The sequence below is a fragment of the Aplidium turbinatum genome, chromosome 16 (assembly GCF_918807975.1).
Source record: "Aplidium turbinatum chromosome 16, kaAplTurb1.1, whole genome shotgun sequence".
Taxonomy (NCBI): domain Eukaryota; kingdom Metazoa; phylum Chordata; class Ascidiacea; order Aplousobranchia; family Polyclinidae; genus Aplidium; species Aplidium turbinatum.
Genome location: NC_137487.1, coordinates 18,553,036 through 18,562,455, shown reverse-complemented (window position 1 = coordinate 18,562,455; position 9,420 = coordinate 18,553,036). Strand labels below are relative to the sequence as shown.

Sequence of the window (9,420 nt, the reverse complement as noted above, 5' to 3'; positions counted from 1 at the left end):
TATATTATTAAATGTATATATGTCATCTCAAAGTATATTAATCATTTATTAAAGACTTTGATTATTTTTCCCATATAAGTGTTGCCAGATAAAGAACTTTGACCTAATTTAAGAAAAGATTAAAGCTGTTGAAAAAAAAAACTTGTACTGTAATTTGAAAAATTTAAAGTCCTGGACAAAGAAGATATCCTAATCCTTACTCTCTCCTTAACCCCATCTTAATCTTAACTCTGGCAACAGACTGCAACACCTGGCAGAAAACTATGATTTCTAATCACAGCCATGGCAACTACCGTATTGTAAAAAATAGGCCTAGCCACTTTGTTTTTCAAAGGCTGACTTATATATAACAACAAAGCCATTTTAATTCAAAATGACTTGACAATCAATTTAAAAAAGGGCAGCACTTTTGTATTTTCTAAGCAGCTTGAAATTAACTTATTATTTCATTGTTTTGAAAGAAATGAACGCCCTAATTTTACAAAGCTATAGAGAATCATATATTTTACATTATGGAAATCAAATCTCTGCTTATTTCTTGTAATTTTGTGTAAACGTTATCTAAAATAAATGTTTGTTTTCCCTTCTGGTGTGTATTTTACAGCACGAAAACAACATGTTTTTCTGGTTTATTCTTTTGTAAGGTAGCCTAGTTTACGGTACCTAAAGTGACCAAATTTCCATTTCTGCAGGATGGTAATGGACTAGTAGATTGTATGGTCGTTTCGATGTATCCTTGTCAGTATGGGAACTTGTGCCACTTTTGCAATGTATAGGCTGTACCTGTATACAACTTGCATATTTCGACCACGTAGGCCTACTGTACTGTTCCTGACAAATAAACCATTGATTGATTGGCTCTAAAATCTTTCTTAGCATATCTTGCTCACTACACCATCCTCAATATCTTTGATTAATATTTGGTAAGGTTCCCAGCTACAGCATATCTGACTTTCTGGTAATAGACTGCTTTGCAACTAGTCTTTAGGCTACTATCTGATTTTCTCTCTTTGTTTTTTTTCTAAATTCAAAAACATTCTAATTAAGGTGTTGCGACCGTGTCATATTTTAAACTGATTGTCCTGCTGTGGTATCATGCACGTTATAATATCTGCATTCAGTCGCTTCTACATTTTTCTAGATCACCGCTATGTTTGGCTGAAAGTTTTTCATTGCGACGGTTAGAAATGAAAACTGGGTGAAGTGAGGAGGTAGCTACTTTTACAAGTAAAAATTCTGCCACTAAAATTGATTAGAATGACATCGCCAACCAATCATAAGCTACGCTTTCTGTGACGTCAAAAGTGCGAAGGCAAAGGCAATTTGAGCTAAACCAGGGGTTCCCAAACTTTCTGTTCGTCGGTACCCTTTGGTCAATTTATAGATTCGCTCGTGTACCCCCAAAATTTTCTCATATGTTTGGCTTTAGAAAGTTTAGATATTGCAACAAATTAACAGTAGAGCTGCATTAGAAGACTGCATACATGATATTTTGTACTAATCAAAGCACACAAAGTTATTCATAACAATGTAATCCAAGGTTAAACAAACACTACAATCAGGCGCGGATTTATGGGGGGGGCCCAGGGGGCCCGGCCCCCCCCCGAAATTTTGTGAAAAATTGTAGAAATTGTATGTTTCCGCATCAAATGGTTTGATAAGCTTCTAAACAGCTGATATTAGTCCCTCGGCATCACAATTGATGAAAATGGTTCTTTTAATGTCTATTTTATAGCATATCGTATATGTCGTAGTATCATTGTTCATATCTGTTTAGCCTATTCTTTCTTTTTAATTCATTTTCAAATTTTCTGGCCCCCCCCCCCCCCCGAAAAAAACTCTTAGATTCGCGCCTGACTACAATCAATCAAACAAACAATATATCGGCTGAATAAGCCCAGCAATCCTAGCTAATGTGATGGATAAGAACGAAGATCATGTTCAGGTATTTTGAGCTGTGATCTGTTTTTTGATTTGATTCCAAGCAGCACTGAAATGGTTGACTCACACAACCATGTTGATGGAAACAACAACAATGCATGAATAGCTGTTTTGTCTTGTGTGCTGTGATTGGACAAAATAAGTCATGTGAACTTGGTAGTTACTGTAGCCTAGTTATAAAGCTTCTACTGGGGTAAAAATGTGACTTATTAACGAGTTCTTAATCTCAGGTCTTCAAATTATTAACATCATCAGGTGATAAAAAATATTTTAAAGCAGATTAGAAGTAATGGAAAGAATATCCTTATACAGTTATACTTAATCTAATGTAGGCCTACCCCTTGAAAAATCGAAATGTACTCCTGGGGGTAGCCTACATGTAGGCTACCCCAGTTTGGGAACCCCTGAGCTAAACTGTTAAGTCTTGCCGCAGACTAACACTTTTTAGCTCGAAATATATGTTTGATTAAAGTAATTGCATAAAGTTATTGGTATTTGTAGAACCGAACATGCATTGGGCTAGGAGTTTTCGTTTAAACGTTTGTTTGCGGAACATGAGTTGAGTAGGCTATCTACATTTTGGGCTCTTTATTTCTTGGTTTAATTACGCTGGTCAACAGCAAATTTTTTAAAGGGAGATCCAATTAGGTTATTTCCGTGTTTTAGTCTTGAAGGGTTTTTGATGCTGATTCCGAAAGTGTCCTTTTATCTTATTTTTTCTCTAGCCCATCAGGTTTTTGAGATATTTGAACTTTCAGTGTTTAAATTTGACCTATAGCAATGCAAATGCGACGCAATTTGACATAATAGCGATGATTTTAACCTCAAGCCTGCACAATGCGGATTTGACCATGCGTTGTGATTCCCAGTGACATTTTAGAAACATTTTTTTTTTTGCGACTTGACACAATCATAAAAATACAAACCTGATGTGCTATGGAAAATCAGCGAAGAAAATTGATCTCAAAAAGTTTATTTGTGTTATTGATACGATAGGCTATGTAGCAGTTTTGGAACAACCCTACAGCTGAAATTGTGTAGGCTAATTCAACATTATTGTTGTTCAGCAATGGATCTGTGAATGATCAGTTGTGAATCAAGCGCACTCGTGCAGACATTTTGTTCACGTAATTTGGGGGGCAAGCAAAATTTACCCAAATTTTTCAAACTTTGCCCAAATTTTGTCTTTGCAAAAATGTTTTCAGAAAAGTAACAACTCAATTGCTGAGGTAGTGTAGGCTAATAACTCCACAGGCATCAACTTAGCCATCTCATAAATGATAATAATTACGGTAGCCTACCATATGCAAAGTTCTTAAACTTGTAAGATGTCGAAATATGGAACCAAGATGAGAGCCAAGACAAAGGTTCGTACAGTGCTGATCAGAGAACTGTTATTTGCCGACGACGCAGCACTGTCAGCACACGTCGAGCACGAGCTGCAGCAGCTGCTCAACCAGTTTGTACACGCCTGTAGGGAATTCGCACTGACCATCAGTATCAAGAAAACAGTAGTCATGGGCCAAGATGTCCCCAAGCCACCTGTCATCACCATAGGACCAGAAGTTCTCGAAGTGATAGACCACTTCACCTACCTTGGTTCAACGGTCACCAGCAACCTGTCACCAGCAACCTGCTGACCAGCAACCATTGTCAGACAAGAAAACCGCCTTGAAAGCTTTCACCTTCGTTGCTTGAGGCGCATTCTTGGTATTTCCTGGAAGTACAGAATTCCAAAGGACATTCTGTACAGTGAACTTGCCACAGGGAAACGCCCAGTAGGACGACCTGTACTGCGTTACAGAGACGTTTGCAAACGAGACCTGAAGCTAACTGACATAGACCCTGCCAGCTGGGAACTGATCGCAGCAAACCGTAACAGATGGCGCTACAAAGTCAGTGCGGGTCTAGCAAAGGGTCAGTCGAGGCGGAGGAAGCAACTAGAGCAAAGAAGAAAAGAGAGACAGCAGCCTCAGAACTTCTCTGATTTCATATGTCCAAACTGTGGACGAGATTGCCACGCCAGGATTGGACTTCAGATCCACATGAGAAGCTGCCGTACCCAGAGTGCTACCATCATCTGAAAAGATGCCTACGGTATGCAAAGTTCTACTTGTAAGATGTCGAAATATGGAACGATTGATTTGCCCAAATAACTGGACATTTTTTGTCCAAATTTGCAATGTTTTTTTCAGCGTGGAGGCTATCGCTCCCCCTGCTCCCCCATCTTCTACGGCTATGATTATGGGACTGGCAGCTCTGCTTTTCCAATAACATCACAAGAGTCAATTGCTAATTTGACAAGTGTTTTACTCCTCGCTATTACGCTTGCTTTCAAGAAAAAAAAAAATACTTAAAAACCAACTTCACTACTTTTATGTAGGCTACTTCGGACTGACAAAGCTTTGATAGGTTATTCCTGGTAGTTTCGCATACTGTTACGGCCAATCTCTATACAAATCAAACGTCATATAAAACCGTTCAGGTCTACTGAATCTTACGTCATGGAATTTTTCTTAAAAATGAGCCAAAATTGCACCATCGTTCGTAAGACTTGTGTCAAACCTGTTTAAACATGAAATATTGCATCATCACCTTTGAACACCTGTTTGAATTGCGTGACAATGTCTTTCACTATTACGTCACAGTACTGCGTACGTGAGTTTGAGATATTGATATCTATTCTGGTCATTCGTGAAATGGTTGCTTGAGAGTTAGTCGCACATTTAACTGTTTGCTTAGTGCTTGCTAGCTGGACAAAAATTCCGTCTTTATCTAATTAGTTTGTATCGTAGTGACAAGTTTTAGCGGTGTACGGTGTTGCATCTCAATTTCGACAGACAGGTGGCTAATTTTACAGAAATCCAATTTTGAATAGACGTTTCAGAAGAGTGTTTCTCTTTCGGTCATTACATACAGACGAACGGATTCGGGAATCTTATGTTACAATTTTCCCACGAAGAGATTATGGTTTACCGCTGTGACCACATACTTGTAGAAGCTTTTGACGCAGGGCCGGTAACGGAGTTGACAGAGTGAAGTTTCCGATTGTTGAAGTCTTGTTACCTGAAAATTATTCTATCCATTAGGTGCCTCTGAATGGAGAGCAGTCCTTAGAACGCGTTGCTCAAGCGCACACCCAGAGAGTCGAACCAGCGCTGCTTGATCTTGAAGCTTCTTTGTTCACGAAGTAACGCGCTAACTAACAGCTATCGGGCGGACAACGTACGCAGGGGAGAGAAAATCGGGCCATGCTAAAAATATAAAACTAACTAAATAGCTACACAGGCTACCTTAAGTTATTAGCCTACATTCTTTCATGTTTTGGTTCAGATGCATGGAAAGCAACTGCTGTAGCAAGTGGAACACAAAATCACTTGCTACTATGTTACTACACCCAATTTGACGACTGTTATTTGCCAACTCTAAAAATCACATAGGCCTACAGTCCAATGAGGCTTTACATCAGAGGTGTATAGGAGCTAGAGTTTTGGAGTATTCAAAAACCGATTCTCTGGTTTCGGCCGGATTCGGAGACCGAGATTCTTGGTAAAAACAGGCACAGGAGTCTGATTTTTTTTTGCCAGTTTTTAAGTTATTTTTCGCATACCAATTTTTACGCTGCTCTTGGTGCAGTTGTTATTTTTGTGCACTTATGCATTTTTATTTTCCAAGCAGTCATTTTCACATTTAAAAATGTGTTTTTCGATTTATGACAGAGGATAGGGAAAATGTAAGTTATAGTGTAAAGTAATCTGGATTGTGGCTTGAGCTCGGAGTCGAATTGGAATTTGGAGTCAATATCCCCAACATATTTGGAGCAGGAATGTAGTTGGAGTTACAAACTTTGGAGTAGGCTAGAGAAGGAGTTCAGAACGCATCACTCTGAAGCCTACACCTCTGCTTGACACATCTCCTAACACATCTATTAACAGAAGAAGCGTTTGTGGTGAAAAAAAATAAATGCGATTTACGAAATACGAGAGAATTGAAAGCACTTCAATTTGTTTTTATTTCTGGTCATAACGACAAAAACAATATTTGCCAAACAAAGCAGAGGTCTTGAAAAAAGTAGAAGCAACAAAACACGAACGTTACGTTAGTTTAGTTGTCCGTTCCGTTAGCTCAGTGGGCGCATTTTAGTTTTCATTTGCTTGCAAGAAAATGAAAAGAACGATAAAATAAACACACAAATTTGGCGTCAACACAAGGAAAAGATGGCAAAACCAAAAGATTTAAAATATGCATCGCTAAAACAGTGCTTGGAAATTAATATATCATCAGGCGCTGGTTCGGTTCTCTGGATATGCGCTTGGGGCAACGCATTTCAGGACTGCTCTCTATTTAGCGGCACCTAGTGAATAGAATAATTACGGCCAACAACAATTCAGCAATCTCAAACTTCACTCTATCAATCTCGGTAACCTGCCCTGCGTCAAGAGCCTCTACATTCTACAAGTATGCGAAACTACCAAGAATAACCTATCAAGGCTTTGTCAGTCCGAGGATAAAGATTCAAAACCATCCGTTACAATTTGCCTGATTGCCTGCAGAAACATGATAGCCTAATCAGTTTAAAATTTGGCACGGTCGAGAGCAATATCAAAAACTTAGAAAAAGAAGACAAAAGAGGAGTAGCCGGGCCATGTCTAAATGAACGTTTTAAAGCCGATATGATTAAAAAATAAACAAAAAATAGACATGCAAAAAATGGGGTATTCAATTTAACTAGAGAAGAAAACTACACGCCCAGTCAAGCTGGTGCAAGAGAGAAGCCTAATTACGCCTACGGATCAAAAGATGCATTGCCTGAAAATTCAATGTTCAAAGTAAATGTATGACAACGTCCAATTTGAAATTCTTCTGTTGTGGAAGAAGAATTTCAAATTGGACTTTGTCATACATTTATTTTGAATAGGCAGTTGCTGTGTTGATTGGCCTTGATGCGTTGGTCTTGATCAGTGGTTTCTTTTTTGCATGTTTTACCCTTTTAACAAAGATGAATATCAGATTTACCCCCAATAGATAAAATGGTACTCATTTATTAAAAAACAAAAGTAACAAATTCCATCAGTTATAGCCTATTCAATGCGACGGCTGCCCTTGCTTTTCGGCAACGAGTTGTTCAATGTCTGGTAAAGTAGGAGATAATGCACAACAAATATCGGATTCCACATGAAGTTGGTTTCGTGCTTTAGATTTGATAGTAGCCTAAGCAATGCAGAAAAACCGCATTCGCATGGGTAAGTTGAAGAAAACGTGACCAGGGCATTCAGAGCTTGAACACCTATCCTTGGAGAGCAATGTTATATTTTAACCCAAAACTTTTCTAGGTTGCAAGAATGAAACTCATCTTTTGCAAAAGAATTGTTTGTTAATTCTGTAAATTCTTCTTGGATTACTTCAGGAACATCTTTCACTTTACATACAAAAAGATTTCTCGCTACTTTCATCAAAATACTGCCAGTATTTATCTCGGGAAAATATCGTTCAAACTCCTCCTACAATTTTTAAGATAACTGATGATGTCATTCTTCAAGTTTTGATTGAGATCATCTCCAGTTATGTCCGTCAAGCGGTGAAAGGATATCTACAATACCTACAGCTGGCACAATTTTTTTGTCCCGTCAACTGATGTGGATATTTTGATTGGTAGCCTAGCTCATTTACCCCTAAAACGAGGAAATTTACTCCCAGGGGTAAATTTACCCCAGTTTAAGAAATGCTGGTCATGTTGATGGTCATGAGAGAAGCGTAAGCTGCTCTTGACGCGAATTGGCTCATCATGGAAAACACCAAGGTGTCATTTCATTTGTTGTTGATCGATTATTATTTGTTAAAAAAGTGAAATGACTAATGACTAATATATTTCTATCACTGGCCAAAAGCTCAAACAAGTAGAAAAAGAACGCCAAAGTTTCCGTGGCATTTTTGCTATGTCAAACATAAAACAGAGATTTGTCAAAACACCATCCGCACACGCAGCAAAACTCAAGTAACAAGGCTTTTAATGAGACTCCTCCAAACCACAAATCCGTCATTTTTACATTGATCCAACGTCTGCAGACGTTGAATCACTATAAAAATAAAGGATTTTCTTGTCTGGGATCTTATAATGTAGTGTAGCCTATTCGTAATTTTCAATGGAGTTGTGTAGGTTAATCGAAAGTAGTCTGTAGCAGAAATTTTCAAACTTTCATTGCTGAAGGCACCTTATCAACTTAGTTTGGCTTATCAACACACACGACGATCTAATCAACCTACAATATACAAGAATTTTAAATGAACAAGAAATCGTAATAAATTAGGTATTGCTTAGTTCAGGGGTCACCAACCCTTTTTGCATGCGGGCCATTTTGACACTAAGGAAAGCTGTGGCGGGCCGCACTAATAAAATTTTAGGTAGGTTGACTCTTATGCTAGAAAAGAACGCATTTCGTACCCAGTATCCAGCGTGACGTGTTGTTCATATTTATGTTAGAATACCGCAGCAACAAAATTAATCGAACAACGCTACTACCAGGCCAAGCTCCTTTTACAACACTTTTGATTTCTTTAACAATGCCTAATAAACGAGGCCACTTGTTTTGCGCACTTATAGCGAGGCGAGCGGTTTCATCAAAATATTCATCGCCAAGCAAGAGTGGTGTTGTCACTTCGCTTCACAAAAGATATCTTGCAATTAACAATTTCAGTAAACAAGGAACTGTTTGACACATCACAATACAGGCAACAATAGTGACCTGCAAACATATCAGCGAAAAATAGGCTCCAATAACAGGGAAAAAGAAACCAGGAAATCATGAAACAAACGCTTGTGGAAATCATCGAAAAATCGTAAATCTATTGTAATTCATGAACAGTCTTCTCTCTGAAAAAGCAATGTTGGTTTTTCAATTTTCATCCTTTTTGTGAGAGTCTATAAAACCGTCTTTCTTTTATTATAGACAACTGTCACTTGCGGTGCTTATCAGCGTGGCAAGAATTTGTTGATTTTAACAACATTTTGCAGTACTTGCTTCAGCAGTACATATGCTAAAATTGGAGCGATACAAAGAAGATTAGTACGGCTCCTGCTCAAGGATGACACGCAAAATCGTGAAGCGTTCCATATTTCTTTAAAAACAAAAAACATTTTGCAGTACTAAGCTAAATATTTTCATTATACAATCAGAAAAAGTCTTTAAATTTATATATAATATTTTGCCAATTTATTATAAATTGAGTTGGCACACCGACCAATTTTGCCAACAAAAACTTGCATAAAGAGAACACTGCTCGAGAAACACAATAACGGTGAAACGCACACTGGTGTTTACATGACATTTACAAACTTAAAATAAGCAACTCTATGCTCACAGACAATTTCGAAAACAGACGTTTTAATCAACCACTGGGACGGTGTGGCTGGACATCGCATTGGAATAACTTTAAGCAACTCCCACCTAGAACTATAATCTGATTGGTCGGTCGGTGGAA

General features: G+C 38.1%; 1 non-coding gene across 1 annotated transcript; it reads left to right on the top strand.

Moving 5' to 3' along the window:
• Positions 1-8,952: 8,952 nt before the first annotated feature.
• Positions 8,953-9,059, top strand: LOC145786031 (U6 spliceosomal RNA). Its single transcript, XR_014291254.1, has one exon. It is a non-coding gene; the product is annotated as a U6 spliceosomal RNA (small nuclear RNA).
• The last annotated feature ends 361 nt before the right edge of the window (positions 9,060-9,420 follow it).